The 17860-nt window shown below is 38.8% G+C and overlaps 1 protein-coding gene across 1 annotated transcript in view; it reads left to right on the forward strand.

The window, feature by feature from the left end:
- The first annotated feature begins 394 nt into the window (after window positions 1–394).
- The window catches only part of BGN (biglycan), an 85411-nt gene continuing 67945 nt past the window's right edge, over window positions 395–17860 (forward strand). The window contains exon 1 of the mRNA XM_053695339.1: window positions 395–653. The gene's annotated coding sequence lies outside the window, so the exon portion shown is untranslated. The remainder of the gene's footprint in view (window positions 654–17860) is intronic.

Below are 17860 nucleotides of genomic sequence, written 5' to 3' on the forward strand. Positions count from 1 at the left end.
TGAACTGAAACAAGCCACTGGCCACATAACATATAATATAAAAGAGACCTCATTCCTAAATGTAATTCTATGTTTCTTGATCTCAGCAAATAAAACTGTTTGGCTTTATCCAACAGATGTACATAGTATTGAAACTAGGCCTGTCCGCTAACACATAGATGGAGAAGATTAAGAGGCTGATTTCCATATAAATGGAAAGGGTTCCACAAACAGAAGAGAGGGGAAACAAACATGCAAACAGTTATCTTTTTGGCTTCAACAATCTTAAGGATATTTGTCAAAGTAAAAACCAACAGGAAGAGCAGATGAGAATGGTTCTTTTTTTGGCAGGTGTGATGATAAAAGCCATATGTCATTGCATCCCAGAACAGTTTACATATATTTTGTAATGGGAGGAGGAGGTGGTAGGAAATAGGGAAAAAGGAGCGCTGTGCTGTCTGCAAGGAAATTACATCTGTAAGCTCACACACAAAACCCTGTAGCAGACTGCACTAGCCCACTCAGTCAGGCTAAGGGGGGCAGACAGGAGACTGCCTCTGCAAGTTAAGAAAGGAAGAGGACGTGAAGAAGTCACTCATAGGGAACACACGGACACTGGGAACATAGAACCTGCCTGCTGACCGAAACCTTTATCTTGATCAGGAGTTTACGAGGTACAACTACACTTGTGCATCTTGCATTTATAATTAGTGCTTCAGGATGGTCCTTTAAGTGAACCTTACAGATGTCTTTAGTTTGCTTTGTACTGGTTGGTTCATTCAAACTAGCAAACGTGTGGGAAATGCCCTATATTCTTGCTAAAGGTGAACAAAAGGCTGATGGTAAAGTGAGCATGCAGTGTGTGTGTAGAAATGTGTTCACTATCTGGCTGTGCATCTTATAGTAGTGCAACAAATCTACATGTGCTTTTAATTCATGGATAAATTGCAGTATTTAAGAACGTGCTATTAGTCGTAATTGAAAACATTTCGTTTCATCCTTGTATTAGGCACAGGTTTGCAGCTAGATCTGCTAGTAAAGCAATTTAAAGACAGCGATAACTATATGCCTCACTAGCAGATTTACCCCAAAAGAGAAGCCGTTGATAATGCCTCATTTTTGTTTACTTTGTGGGTTAATTAGAAAAAGGAATTGTCCGATAGTTGGTCTAACAGATTTTAAATAAAGAAGAAAATAGATATTATATTAAAGGAACATAAAACCTAATTTCTTTTTCATTCGTGATTCAGATAGAGCTAATAATTTTGAACAACTTTCCAATTTACTAATATTATCTAATTTGTTTTCTTCGCTTAATATTCTTGGTTGAAAAAGATACCTTGGTAGACTATGCTGATTGGTCGTTGCACATATATGACTTTTGTAATTGGCTTACCAATGTGTTCAGATAGCTCTAAGTAGTGCACTGCTGCTTCTTCAGCAAAGGATACTAAGAGAATGAAGCAAATTATAAAATAGAAGTAAATTGGAAAGTTGTTTAAAATTGTATTCTCTATCAGAATTCTGAAAGAGAATTTTTGGGTTTCATGTCCCTTTAAGGATGTTAACTCGTAATACCATACACTGATAAGTTGTTTTTATCAGAAAGAGCGCACGTTTTAGGGTATACTAAGTCAAAATTACCCCTTCTCTGCCACAGAGCGGATACATGCATTCTTCTTTGCAGCTGTAGGGTTAAGACAATCTTTTTTATATAATTCTATAAGAATAAAATAGTGAAGCAGAAAAAAATGTTTCCTAACAAAATGCCTAATTGAGACAGTAAGTGAGACACAGTTTAATTTCCTATTTATTCAACAATCAAAGGCACATATGCTGTTTTTATTAAAAGAGGATGGTGCAAGCTTTGTTCTACAAGAAATACTGCCAGGGGATTAGCAGCAGTCAGTAAGACTTCCGTCCACTTTCCCTACAACGGCTACTTACAATTAATAACCTAATAGGGACTAATTATTTACTAATGCCATTTCGAACATGGGAAACACGTTTGGCGCTCACTGCAGTGTATCTGTGATTTGTGAAATCAAGACGTCAACATTTTAGTTATCCAATACGATAAGGCTCAATGCATATGCAACAGGGCACATGGGTATTAGCGCTGCGGAATCTGTTGGCGCTCTACAAATAACCGATAATAATAATAATAATAATAATAGGTATCTTCCATGCAAGGATCTTATTCACTGTGATGCATTGGCACAAACTTTAGAAGACACATTTGGAGCCGCATAAGCTGATCGCAACATAACCCTCGTGACGAACACTGATTTGAACACTCTCCCACTATTGCAGTAACTCCAGGGAGGTCTGGTAGTTCTGGCATTGCTGCCAGATAAACTTCAATGTCCGCCTCCCACTGGCGACAGCTGTCCCAAATGTTTCTTAAAGGAGCAGTCAATACAATAGATCTGCATAGTCATTCAATGAATGATAAAAAGACAATGCAATAGCACTTTGGGGCCGATTTATCAAGGGCCGAATGGCGCCTAATGCCCCTGTTTCCGCGCAAGCCTTCAGGCTCGCCAGAAACAGCAGTTATGAAGCAGCGGTCTTAGGGCTAGATTTATCAATGCTGAAGCGTACAGGGGCGCGTATACGCACCCCTGTACACCTCAGCTCGCCTATGGCGGGGCAAAATTACCCGCAGGTAATTAACATTGCACACGAGCGCAATTTTGCGCTCGCGTGCAATCTCACCCGCGCACACCCAATCACGCGCGGGCAGGAGCTGTCAATCTCCTCGATCGGACTCGACCGAGGAGATTGAATTTCGCCACAATAGAGGTGGCGTAGATGTTAGGGAAGCAGCGGTCTGGTGACCGCTGCTTGATAAATCCCGGCGAGCAAGTTCTTGAGAGAACTTGCTGCCGTAGGGTCTTAATAAATCTAGCCCTTAAGGTTAACTGGTCCGCTGCCTCTGAGGCTGCAGACATCAATCCACCCGATCCTATACGATCGGGTTGACTGTTACCCCCTGCTAGCTGTCGAATGACCGCAAATCTGCAGGGGGCGGCATTGCACCAGCAGTTCACAAGAACTGCTGGTGCAATGATAAATGCCGACAGCATATGGGCAGCAATGTGCTGCGGACATGATACGCTACTTCGTATCATGTCCACTCGCACATTGTTAAATATGCCCCATAGTCTGAACTACAAATGAGAAGTAGATTTTTTTTTCTGACAAATTGTACCTATGTCTATTTCCACTCCCCCCGTATCATGTGACAGCTATCAGCCAATCACAAATGCATATACGTATAGCACATGCTCAGTAGGAGCTGGTGACTCAAAAAGAATAAATATAAAAAGACTTTGCACAATTTGTTAATTAATGGAAGTAAATTGGAAAGTTGTTTAAAATTGTATGCTCTATCTGAATAATGATAGTTTAATTTCCCTTCAATAAAACAGAAGTCTGTCCTAATCCCTCAATACTTATGAGTACCCTGTTGTCCTCAGTCACTGTGATTCTAAAATACATTATTTTTATCTTGAACTTTTTAGTTGTGGAAATGAGATTGCTATATTTTGTTTTACAAGCTCCCAAGTCTAGAAAACAATACCACAAAGAAAAACGCCAGCAGAAGGGATAGACGGATCCCTGTTGTGGTACAAAAGGAAGGGGGGCTTGGGTATACGTAGCATCTGGTTCGTCATGGCTGAGCTTACAGCTGTGTGGATTTGTCTAGATGGATTTATGTTATTGGTGAACGTAGTGCGTGCTCGGTCTTATTTATGTCTCTGCAGGCTTCCTACACCAGAGCTCTGCAGATGTGTATACTTTGGCAGTATTTCTGTACAAGTGCAAGCTTTTCCATCTTAAAAGGAACTAACTGGAAGGCAAATGTGAAATAGCTAAATATACCTGCATGAAAATGGTTAGCTATGTACAGTTAAAGGGACATTTCGGTCAAAACTGAAATGCAGTTAGATGAATGACATCTTTGAATAGAAACATATTTACAATACATATGTATTGGCAGAAATGCTTCTAGTTAAAGTTATCACTGTTTTAGAGTTAACATTATTCTCTGCATGTGAAGCATAGCTAAATATTTTCCGTGCACCAGCATTTTAAATACTGCAGCTGCTCACAGCAACAGTGGGGCTTGTATTATGTCAGCAATTAACAAATTAAGTCATTACCAGATGGTACAAGCTCTTTAGGCTCTCTAAGCAAGTGCTGTGTTTAAATGCTGGTGCACGGTGCATACTTAAAGGGACATGAAACCCAAATTTTTTCTTTCGTGATTTAGAAAGAGCATGTCATTTTAAACAACTTTATAATTTACTTTTATTATCTAATTTGCTTCATTCTCTTGATATCACTTGCAGAAAAAGCATATCTAGATATGCTCAGTAGCTGCTGATTGGTTGCTGCACATAGAGGCCTTGTGTGATTGGCTCACTCATGTGCATTGCTATTTCTTCAACAAAGGATATCTAAAGAATTGAGCAAATTAGATAATAGAAGTACATTGGAAAGTTGTTTAAAATTACATGCCCTATCTGAATCATGAAAGTTTAATTTTGACTAGACTGTCCCTTTAAATACACTTTTGAAACAGCTATAGCTTTTATTAGAAGCATTTTTGCTAATAGGTGTATATTTAAAAAATGCTTCTGTTCAAAATTGCAATGCATCCATGTGGATTCCAAGTTAGGCTGGAATGTCCCTTTAAGGTAGCATACAGAGATGCATCCTATATATCAGGCAATAAGAATAAGACTCCATAAAACTGACATGAAAAGTGGGTTTATTCAAGCAGCAAATTCTGTGACCTGTAATTATAATATGTTTTTAAATAGCTGTCTTAGAGGAAGTAGAGACAGCAATTCGTGTACAACAATGGTCCTGTAAAAGTGAACTTCAGATTCATTTGTGTTGAAAGGTTTAGCTTTTCAGTGATTTCCAGAGTCATTGAGCTTTTTGCTCAGTGTAATGTGATATCTGGCACCTTTATAGCATTCTTTGTCAGACTGGCGTGACTGTGGGGGTCCTAACAACAAGGAATGTAATGCTATAATATGAAAAGGAAATAACAGCACAGTGACAGTATAGTACATTAGATAGGTAGGTAGATAAATAGATAGACAGATAGCATAGATACAGACAGATAGATGATAGATAGATAGATAGATAGATAGATAGATAGATAGATAGATAGATAGATAGATAACCTAGATACAGACAGATAGATAGATGATAGATACATAGATGACAGATAGATAACATAGATACAGACAGATAGATAGATAGATAGATAGATAGATAGATAGACAGATAACATACATAGATAACCTAGATACAGATAGATAGATAGATAGATAGATAACATACATAGATAACCTAGATACAGACAGACAGATAGATAGATAGATAGATAGATAGATAGATAGATAGATAGATACATAGATGATAGATAGATAGATAGATAGATAACAGATACAGACAGATAGATAGATAGATAGATAGATAGATAGATAGATAGATAGATAGATAGATAGATAGATAGATAGATAGATAGATAGATAACATAAATAGATAACCTAGATACAGACAGATAGATAGATAGATAGATGATAGATACATAGATGAAAGGTAGATAGATAGATAGCAGATACAACAAGATAGATAGATGATAGATAGATAATAGATAGATAACCTAGATACAGACAGATAGATGATATATACATAGATGACAGATGGATAGATAACATAGATACAGACAGATAGATAGATAGCAGATACAAAAAGATAGATGATAGATAACATAGATGCAGATAGATAACAGAAAGATAACATAGAAAAATAAAGATAGATAGATAGATAGATAGATAGATAGATAGATAGATAGATACAGATTGATAAATAGATAGATAGATGATAGATAGAGAGATAACATAGATAGATAACATAGATCCAGATAGATAAATAGACAGATAGATTATAGATAGACAGAAGTTTAAACACCTTTTTTTCTTCAGTATATAGGAAAGAAGAACCAATGGCTGTAGATTTGTAGATCAATGTTACGTTGCAGAAAGAAAAAGCTAATTAAATAATGTTAAAGTAGATAAAACCCCAGGGCCAGATTATGTTCCCCCCTCTGGTACTCAGGGAGCTTAGTCTATAAATAACCAAATCATTGTTTTTAATGTTCCATGGTTATTTATGTGCTTAGGTTGTACCAAGAGATTGGGGTAAAGCAAACGTGGTGCCCTTATTTAAAAAGGGATCAAAGGAACACCTGGAAAAATTACAGTCCTGTGAATTTAAATGGCCATTAAATGACATGCTCTAATTTGTCAACCATAGAGTACTGTGTGCTTAAACCCCATCAAAGAACCAATCAGCAGTGCTCGTTCCACACCTGAGTCGTGCGACTAGTGCTGCCAATTGGATCAGCAGCTTTTTCCACTTGGCACCAGCTCTCCAAAGTCTCAAGTGGTATTTCTACTGTGTGTTTAAACCCTTTGCAGGTTAGATCATGTCATTTTTTTTTATTATAATGGCCCTTTTAACATCTGTGGTGGGGAAGTGATTTGAAAGATTATTACGGGATCATATTCAGGAATATATTTTCAACAATATCATTAGTAGGAATCAACATGGTTATATGAAGGACAGATTGTAGCAAAGTAACCTAATAGTAAAAGTATAGATAAAGGTGCTGCAGTGGATGTGTTTATTTAGGTGTAGTTCCAAATAGAAGATTACAGTACAAACTGAGAGAGATTGGTTTGAAGGAAAATGTTTGTACTTGGATTGCAGAGAGTTGTTGCTAATAAAAAATTCTTAAAGTGATAGTAAACTCTCCTTTTTTAAAAACAGATCCGGACTGCTAGTGATATTTTAAATGGAGTTTCATTCACCAGTTGTAATAAAGATGCGTTATAACTTATAGATATAAAAATTCAAATACCCCGCGCTCCGCCGCCCACATCAAAGTCAGTTTTTCTGTGAGCAAAAGGTTTGAACTGTTCTCCAATCAGCACTCTAGCTACAACAAAAGTGCCATATGGGGAGAGCACTGATTGGTAAACAATTCAAACCTTTAGCTCACAGTAAAATTTACTTTTGAAGTGGGCGGCGGAGCACAGGGTATTTGAACTTTATATCTATATTAAAAAGTAAGTTATAGCGCATCTTCATTACAACTGATGAATGAAACTCCAACTAAAATATCAGTAACATTCCGGATCTGTTTTTAAAAAGGGGAGAGTTTACCATCACTTTAAGTAGGACAAAAGTGGTAAGTGAAGTGCCTCAGGGTTCTCTCCTGGGTCCATTTCTCTTTACTCTGCTTATTAACAATCTTGAAAGGGACATGGAAAGTCAAGTGTCAGTGTTTTTAAATGATACAAAATGAAGTAAGGTAATAACAGTCTGAACAGGATGCCACTTCTGTGCAGAGGGACTTGGATACATTGGAGGACTAGGCAGGCAAGTGGCAGATGAGATTCAATCTAGATAAATGCAAAGTTGTGCATTTTGGTAGCAAAAATGAACATGCAACTTGTACTATTAATGGAGTTGAATCAGGGATATTATTAAAGTGATGGTAAATGTTACATGTTTTAAAATCAGGCTCAGAATCTAAACGATATTTTAGAGGGACTTTAATCGATCACTTCTAATGAAGATGCGTTGTAACTTACTATTTAATCTAGCCATGCCATTCTAATACCCCGCACTCCCGCTGCCTATTTTAAAACTCTTTTTTTCTTTTGTGAGCTATCGGTTCTAACTGTTCTCCAATCACCGCTCTAGCTACAAAAAACTGCCGTATGTCTACAGCACCGATTGGAGAACAGTTCAAACTGTTAGCTCACCAAAAAAAAAAGAGTTTTGAAGTGGGTGGCCATAGTGTGGGGTACTAGTATGGCATGGCTAGGTTAAAAAGTAAGTTACAGTGGATCTTCATTAGAAGTGATCAATTAAAGTCCCTCTAATATATTTCGCTTAGATTCTGGACCTGATTTTAAAACATGTCAAGTTTACTATCACTTTAAATGTGAAGGACGTTTTGCAATATGAAGAAAGGCTGGAAAGGTTGAAATTTTTTACATTGGAAGAGAAATTTATCAGAGGAGATATGATTACATTATTCGGGGCCCTTTTAAATAATTATCAGCTAACATATTTATGAACGGTCTGTACAAAGGACAAGAGGTCATCCATTAAGACTTGAAGAACAGAGATTTTCCCTACAGCATCATAAAGGGTTCTTTACAGTAAGAACAGAAAATATATGGAATTATCTGCCTAATGAGGTTAGCAAATTCAGTACATGGTTTTAAAAATGGTCTAGAATGTTTCTTTGGCAAAGCAGCAAATTCAGGGAGTAACACTTAGTAGTGACAGGATTGTATCTTGTAGATTCAAGGAGAAATCCGACTGCCTATTTGGACTCACATTTAATTCCCTTTGGAAATCCCCTCAATTCAGTTTTTTGCCTTCTTTTGGATCAACAGTAGTAGCAGGAATGTGTGAAATTGTGAGCTTGATGGACTTTTTCCAGCCAATATTACTTTGTAAAATAAGTGGATAGATAGATGACATAGATAGATATAGATAGGAAGACAGACAGATAGATATGACCCATTATACAGGTTGTGTCATTATTTTGGGAGCTCCCCCTCAAAGAGACCACAAGTAATTTGAGATGTTTTCAGCCACGGTCCTCTCACTCATGACAACTTCAGCTGACAATAGTGAGACCATGTCATCAATAACTGGTCTAGTGCTAATATGACCTGGATGCTAACAACAATGATCCTTAATCACAGAAAGTTTGTAGTGGTCTGAAGAACCCACAGGACTGGAGGTCTCCAGTGATCACAATACACAAAGCCCACAAGAATAAAGCATGGTAATAATATAACCCTGTACCTAAAGGTCATGTAGTTTGTTAGCTGTTTGGCCCCAATACCATGTTTTTTTGGAGGTTCTAAAAAAAAAGAAGTTTGTTCCACTATTTAACTCTGAGATTAGTGCATTTAATATGACCATGATGTTGGAGCATATAAAGATGCTAGATGGACAGTGGGCACTGTGGACATGACTGGCGGTGCTGTTATTGTTCAGCTTATGATGGGCAACTCAGGATTTATTGAATCCCAATAAAAATGTATACAATACTGTAGATGGTGATAACTTTTATGGGGGGGGGGTTTCAGGTTCAAATGCATTTGTTTTTGTGATGAGGGCTTCAGTTAAACAAATAGCAAGCTATAAATTAAATATTAAAAATAAAATAAAAAAGCAGATTCATCTTCAAGTGTTCTATTTGGGGTAAAATGAACTTGAGCACAAAAGCATGAATCAGGTTCAATCAGTCTGATACATTTTCAAGCAAAAGATCTTTAAATCCCAGCCAATAGGAGGTGGGCACTAGAGGTATTACAAGAGAGCAACTGGGTGACCCATTAGAATGTTATAGGAAAGCCCTGTTATAGCCTTAGTAGCTTATCCCAGTGATTGGCAGCTGAGCTTGCTCTGTACAAATATCTTCTGGCACTTGGGTTTTGTGTATACAAGGAAAGACTGAAGATTATATTAGACTGGAAAACATTACAAGTTGGACTAATTATCCAGACTAAACAAAGGATGATTTGGAAAATATGTTAAATCTGATGAGGCCAGAGCAGCTTATGAACGGATTATTCCTGTCGCACAAGTCTAGGAACAGCTAACGCACCACATCCGAACCGTGTGTGGTTTTACCATCATTTTAATCATATTTAGAGGAAATATTAAAATAGTTTCCTTGATTTAAAGATATTCAGTGCGCAGAGGGTTGAATCTCTCAAACAATACTAGCAACCATATTTATGAATTTATAGGCCTCCACCCATGGTTGTCTGCAGATATTTTTCCAGTGAGGAGGGACATAACATAAAATCATCCTATACAAACATAATACATATAATTATATATATATATATATATATATATATATATAACCCCTTGCTGTAACTGTAAAGCAAGTATCTGGCCAATCTATTAATTGTCTGATATTTATAGGGTCATGAGATGAATGTAGGATTTGTTTAGCATCATGAGGCCCATCATGGGATGCAAATAGAACCTGCTCATTTTAATGATACCTATACTAAATACTATATTAGACAAGTATCTTATCTTTCATAATATCCACAATAAACTGGACTGTAAAAAGTATACCATAAGATTTCTACTGTAAAGAGGTGCACAAGGAAGGGGTTACTGCTTACCCTTGTATGATACAAATCTCCAAAATAAATTCCACAGCACTAAAGATTATCTTCAAAACTTATTCCTTTATTTTACCATACATCATGTGACGTTTCGTCCCCACTGGCCTTAATCATGCATCATAATTAAGGCCAATGGGACCAAAACGTCGCATGATGTATGGTAAAATAAAGGAATAATATCTAAAGATAACCTTTGGTGCTGTGAACTTTCTTTTGGACATTTATTTTCATAATACATACCTTGTGGATGTAAGGGTTAAATGTTTTCTCAGTATTCCTAAAACCTGATGTATAAATGGCACTTTTTATATGAAATGTATGACATTTAGAGAGACCAGCTAAAGAGGAGATGGTTCACTTTCCAGTATGGGGGTCATTTGCTTCTCTAAACGGCATAGAGGCAGTTATGAACTGCTTAACCTCAGCTGCAGAAATGATGGCATAAAGAAACCTAAATACACTATTGTCTATAAAAAGATGAGCAATTTTTGTTACCTACTAATTAAATTCAGCTTACATTTAGAAGTATGAGGTACAGAAGGCTGTGAACACCAAGTCAAACTGTAAGTAAGCGAGATCAACAACTGGTAATTATGTTTCCCTTGAGTATATAGGTAATGACAGAATTGCCTAAAACCTACTGCCTGCAGCAAGATCAAGTCATAAAGTGACCATCTTTCCTTTCTTTAGGAACCCATTAAATGCTATAAGGTATTTTTGCCTTTATAGAGCTAATTTATATAAGGTGCAGCTATCATTAACCTTTAATTGTCACAATAGAGCAAGTAGAAATTTTGGTTCAATTGATCCATAAAATAAAAATTCATAGTCTGTATATTCAGTGTTGTCCCCAGGGCCTATTTAGGGCCAGGTTACGAGTGGTGTGCTAATTGTTGCGCGCAAGTGATTTCAGGTTTATTGTGGTTGTTTGGGCGCGTCTGAAGTAAATGCGTTCACTTGAGCAATTTGAATTTAACGTGTCGGGATAGCGCAACTTCAGAGTTCTGGTTAACTGTTACATTCGAATAAAAAGTTGCACAACGCACATCAAAATTACATTAAAAAGTACAGTTTCACTCATAATAACTCCATCTAAAATAAATGATTAAAAACAATTGCATTAAAAAGGGCACAAAGATATGAGGTCTCAAGTGTTGTAAAAAAAAAAGCATGCAAAGGGCTTTGACCTAGAGATACATACAATACATGTCTAAATATAAATTATATATATATATATATATATATATATATATATATATATATATATATATATATATATATATATATATGTACATATATATTTACTGTATGTATTTATATGTGTATTTATGTATTTACAGACATATATACACATATAAGCACATAAATACATATGTATACACATTTAGATACAAAGAGAGAAGCGCTCTACGAGGAACAAACCTAGGAGCAGCTTCTTTTAGCCCAGTTGTGCTTTTCACAAAGGAAAACATTCCTGAAGTATATCAGTCTGATCCCACCAAGTAAGGTCAGTCCAGCCCCGAAATACCAGGCAATTCTCCTTTGAACAAGGAACATGACAACCCCAGACGATCGTTTCGGCCTTATTTAGACATATACATATAAGTGCATTGGGGCCCTTTGCAGACAGGTTACTGAAAACATAAAATCATATTTATGCAATATTCATATTTAATTAAGGTTTAAACTGTGTTTTTAGTGTAAACATTTTACATTCCAATGTTCTTCACATAGGGGTATATATTCTAAGTATTTATAAATAGATATTCCTATATATCTGTATTTATCTATACCTATATAAAATCATCTATATGTATCGGTATAGATATATATTTTACCATAAAACCATTATATATATATACACAGAGAGAAGTGCACTCACAGGAACGAACAACTGACTCAATACAATTGTTAGCCTGTTCTATGGCGATTTACCACCTGGGTGCAGCTTTTTAGCCCAGTAATGCTTTTCACAGAGAAGAACTTTCCTGTAGTATATCAGTCTGATCCCGCCTATTACGGTCAGTCCAGCGCCGAAATACCAGGCAATTACTCTCTGAACAAGGAACACAGCAACCCCAGATGATCGTTTCGGCCTTCATTGGGCCTCGTCAGTGAGGTGTAGCCATATTCCTCTAAGCACACTGAGCAAGGAGTCCACGTCTGGTTGCCCTATATATATATATATATATATATATATATGTGTGTATTTATGAATAAATAGAACATATTCTTCTATGGGAAAAACATTGGAATGTAAAATATAAATATTTCATGTCGGGTTAGCGTGCTTGAGAAAATTCATTGAAGTCTATGGAGCAGGTTTGTCAAACTCATTTGAGTTGTGGGCCATTTTCCATACAAGTGCAACTCATGTGGGCCACACACTACTTACATATCTTGAAATTGCTAAACAATTAGTGGTGTTTGCTATAACTGTACACCTTTCAAAAGATTGTGTTCTGTAACGTGGAAACGCACTCTAATGCTAAGCTAAAATTGACAAATATTAAATGTTGTCAATATTTCTTCCACACATTATCAATAAATTAATTTAAATTAAAATATGCAATTAATTTGTGCTTTGGATAGCATAAGCAACATTTATAAATAACAGAACATATTATGATATTGCAAAGTATCACACTGTGAAGGAACATAAGAATTGTAGCCATACCGCTCAATGCCCAGTGCAGCTCTCACACCTCTCAGTGAGGGAACATAAGAATTTTACCCATACCGCTCAATGCCCAGCGCAGCTCTCACACCTCTCAGTGAGGGAACATAAGAATTTTACCCATACCGCTCAATGCCCAGCGCAGCTCTCATGCCTCTCAGTGAGGGAACAGAAGAATTGTAGCCATACCGCTCAATGCCCAGCGCAGCTCTCAGGCCTCTCAGTGAGGGAACAGAAGAATTGTAGCCATACCGCTCAATGCCCAGCGCAGCTCTCATGCCTCTCAGTGAGGGAACAGAAGAATTGTAGCCATACCGCTCAATGCCCAGTGCAGCTCTCACAACTCTCAGTGAGGGAACATAAGAATTTTACCCATACCGCTCAATGCCCAGCGCAGCTCTCACAACTCTCAGTGAGGGAACATAAGAATTGTAGCCATACCGCTCAATGCCCAGCGCAGCTCTCACACCTCTCAGTGAGGGAACATAAGAATTGTAGCCATACCGCTCAATGCCCAGCGCAGCTCTCACACCTCTCAGTGAGGGAACATAAGAATTGTAGCCATACCGCTCAATGCCCAGCGCAGCTCTCAGGCCTCTCAGTGAGGGAACAGAAGAATTGTAGCCATACCGCTCAATGCCCAGCGCAGCTCTCACACCTCTCAGTGAGGGAACATAAGAATTTTACCCATACCGCTCAATGCCCAGCGCAGCTCTCAGGCCTCTCAGTGAGGGAACAGAAGAATTGTAGCCATACCGCTCAATGCCCAGCGCAGCTCTCAGGCCTCTCAGTGAGGGAACAGAAGAATTGTAGCCATACCGCTCAATGCCCAGCGCAGCTCTCACACCTCTCAGTGAGGGAACATAAGAATTGTAGCCATACCGCTCAATGCCCAGCGCAGCTCTCACACCTCTCAGTGAGGGAACATAAGAATTGTAGCCATACCGCTCAATGCCCAGCGCAGCTCTCACACCTCTCAGTGAGGGAACATAAGAATTGTAGCCATACCGCTCAATGCCCAGCGCAGCTCTCACACCTCTCAGTGAGGGAACATAAGAATTGTAGCCATACCGCTCAATGCCCAGCGCAGCTCTCACACCTCTCAGTGAGGGAACATAAGAATTGTAGCCATACCGCTCAATACCCAGCGCAGCTCTCATGCCTCTCAGTAAAGGAACAGAAGAATTGTAGCCATACCGCTCAATGCCCAGCGCAGCTCTCACACCTCTCCGTGAGGGAACAGAAGAATTGTAGCCATACCGCTCAATGCCCAGCGCAGCTCTCACAACTCTCAGTGAGGGAACATAAGAATTTTACCCATACCGCTCAATGCCCAGCGCAGCTCTCACACCTCTCAGTGAGGGAACATAAGAATTGTAGCCATACCGCTCAATGCCCAGCGCAGCTCTCATGCCTCTCAGTGAGGGAACAGAAGAATTGTAGCCATACCGCTCAATGCCCAGCGCAGCTCTCATGCCTCTCAGTAAAGGAACAGAAGAATTGTAGCCATACCGCTCAATGCCCAGCGCAGCTCTCACACCTCTCAGTGAGGGAACATAAGAATTGTAGCCATACCGCTCAATACCCAGCGCAGCTCTCACACCTCTCAGTGAGGGAACATAAGAATTGTAGCCATACCGCTCAATGCCCAGCGCAGCTCTCACACCTCTCAGTGAGGGAACATAAGAATTGTAGCCATACCGCTCAATACCCAGCGCAGCTCTCACACCTCTCAGTAAAGGAACAGAAGAATTGTAGCCATACCGCTCAATACCCAGCGCAGCTCTCACACCTCTCAGTAAAGGAACAGAAGAATTGTAGCCATACCGCTCAATACCCAGCGCAGCTCTCACACCTCTCAGTAAAGGAACAGAAGAATTGTAGCCATACCGCTCAATACCCAGCGCAGCTCTCACACCTCTCAGTAAAGGAACAGAAGAATTGTAGCCATACCGCTCAATACCCAGCGCAGCTCTCATGCCTCTCAGTAAAGGAACAGAAGAATTGTAGCCATACCGCTGAATGCCCAGCGCAGCTCTCACACCTCTCAGTAAAGGAACAGAAGAATTGTAGCCATACCGCTCAATACCCAGCGCAGCTCTCATGCCTCTCAGTAAAGGAACAGAAGAATTGTAGCCATACCGCTGAATGCCCAGCGCAGCTCTCACACCTCTCAGTGAAGTCATTTAAGACTGGGCAAGCTTTCCTAAGTATCATGTGTTTTCCTTTTCATTCCCTTTTTATCTTACACATTAAGTCATCAGACTTGTAAGTAGACGACTCACTGTACTTGTAATGGGTCTCATTGTAGCCTGACTACTTAGTCACTTAATCTCTTTATTCTAAAAAACAGAAGCATCACCACATAACCACATTTATTCCTAGCACATATGGCATAAAAATGATCTAGATGTGTAGTACTAGTAATAGATTCATAACAGGAAATTACAGTGTCCAAATGCTTTTAATCCTGGCACTATATCCTAATAACAGAAGACTCAGTCACCTATGACTAACAGACACTCTCTAACACTCACTTCCGTCAGCTTTGTACAGTGCCAGTGGATAACTAATGGATAACTGTCTTGAGCCTGGAGTGTGCTGGGTGTGTAGGTTACAATGTTGCAAATTGAAGGGCAGTCATTTGCCTTACCTTTATAAGATCTGAATGCAGTAGCCTCTATCTTCTGCCTGCATCCTGCCTGAGGGTTTTTACCACCCTCCCGTCCTGAATAGTTTTAGGTGGCGGCATTGAGTTGTACAGCTTCCTTAGGGTTGTGGCTAGTCAGTCTCGGTAGGGGTAGGTTTAATTGAGCTAGCTGTTCAAGTCCAAGCTTTAATTTATTTTCACCCTATGAGTTGCTTATTCTACGGCTCACTCGCTGGGGAGTGCCTTACTGGGCTGGGATTGGATGCATGTGAAGCCCTAAGACAGTAGTAGTTAGCAGTTTAAAAATATTGAGTTCATATCAGTCTAAATTCAGGCTCTGTATTATCTGTAATTTTCTGTAATACAGCTGCTATACAGATGCCAGACGGTTAGTAATTTAACCTTTACTTGCTTATTTTGATAATGTGCTATTACAGTATTCTTCCACCAAGGATGTGCTTGAGAAGGGGATAAGGGAGATGAGGAGCTTGATGATTTAACCTGCATAAAGCAATTAGTATGGCTAAATTATAATACTAGTACTTTAACTATGTGTTTACCCCCTTTTTGGGTGGAGCTATCTGAGGGGTGTGGCTTTATTTCAAGGGGTGGGGTCTAGCGCCCCACCATCTTGATAATTCACCAGCCACCACTGGGATGCACCCTAGCTGGCGGTCAGTCATGGCACTGGGAGCAAGCAGAGAGTGCAGAGATACAAGGAGGGGTGGCACCCACTAGGTGCCAGCCTAGGGGTTCTCCTTCCAACCACACAGGGCTGAAGAGCTCCAATAAAAAAAAATTGGGTTTAGCGTCCCTTTAAGCAAAAAGTTTAGTTACATTTTTGTTAAATTGTTTCTGTGTCTCAGGTTATTTTAGTTATAGTTATAAGTTTTCAATTTAGGTAATGTAAGGGCAAATAGGGAGTTTAATCCCTTATGTAATTTGCACCTTATAAATGTCCTCACTATAAATTCCTATTTTGGTATTAACTATCAAGTTAATAATGTCTTCTGCTCTTAGGATTTAAGTTAGTGGAGATATTCTTATTAACAGATTTATACACTTGTATAACAAAAGGACTCACAATTCTTTAGAAAAGTTTATAAAAGGTTTATAAAATTAAAAAAATCCCTTTAGAAAAATATTAATCAGATGATTCATCTATGCAAATCCCTACAGATTTTAATGGTGAATTTTGAAGAAAAATCATTTGATTTTTCAAAACTATTGTGATCGACCTAAAACTATTTGGATTTCATTTTGGGTATTGTTTTTCCTTCTAGTTTTTAAAGGGACATAAAACCGCAAAAAAATAATTCACAATTCTGTTAGAAAACACAAATTTAATTAAAGGGATAGTAAACTCAATTTTTTTCTTTAATGATTCAGATAGAGCATGCAGTTTTAAGCAACTTTCTAATTTGCTCCTATTATCATTTTTTCTTCGTTCTTTTGCTATCTTTATTTAAAAAGTAGGAATGTAAAGCTTAGAAGCCAGCCCATTTTTGGATTTAGCACCTGGGTTGTGCTTGCTTATTGGTGGCTAAATGTAGCCACCAATCAGCAAGCATTATACAGGGTTCTGAACCAAAAATGGGCTGGCTACTTAGCTTAGATTCCTGCTTTTTCAAATAAGGATAGCAAGAGAATGAAGGAAAAATGATAATAGGAGTAAATTAGAATGTTGCTTAAAATTGAAGGCTGTGAGGCCCATTTATCAAGCTCCGAATAGAGCTTGAAGGGCCGTGTTTCTGGCGAGTCTTTAGACTCGCCAGAAACAGCAGTTATGAAGCAGCGGTCTAAAGACCGCTGCTCCATAACCCTTTCCACCTGCTCTGATGAGGCGGACAGGAATCGCCTCAATTCAACCTGATTGAGTACGATCGGGTTGATTGACACCTCCCTGCTGGCTGCCGATTGGCCGCGAGTCTGCAGGGGGCGGCGTTGCACCAGCAGCTCTTGTGAGCTGCTGGTGCAATGCTGAATACGGAGAGCGTATTGCTCTCCGCATTTAGCGAGGTCTTGCGGACCTGATCCGCATTGTCGGATCAGGTCTGCAAGACCTTTGATAAATTGGCCTCTCTATCTGAATCATGACACAATCAGGGTATTTAGAGACAAGTCGCATCACACTTTCATTACTCCTGAGGAAAGGGCGTGACTCAGAAACGCGTTGTGCACACACAGGTATTGTTTGACAAGACAAGTGAGCTGCGTCTTGCTTCTATTTGACCCTGTAGTTTTTTTAAAGTTTTTTAACTCTTTTAACTTTGTTTGAGTATCTTTAGC

The sequence above is a fragment of the Bombina bombina genome, chromosome 12 (genome assembly GCF_027579735.1).
Source record: "Bombina bombina isolate aBomBom1 chromosome 12, aBomBom1.pri, whole genome shotgun sequence".
Classification (NCBI taxonomy): domain Eukaryota; kingdom Metazoa; phylum Chordata; class Amphibia; order Anura; family Bombinatoridae; genus Bombina; species Bombina bombina.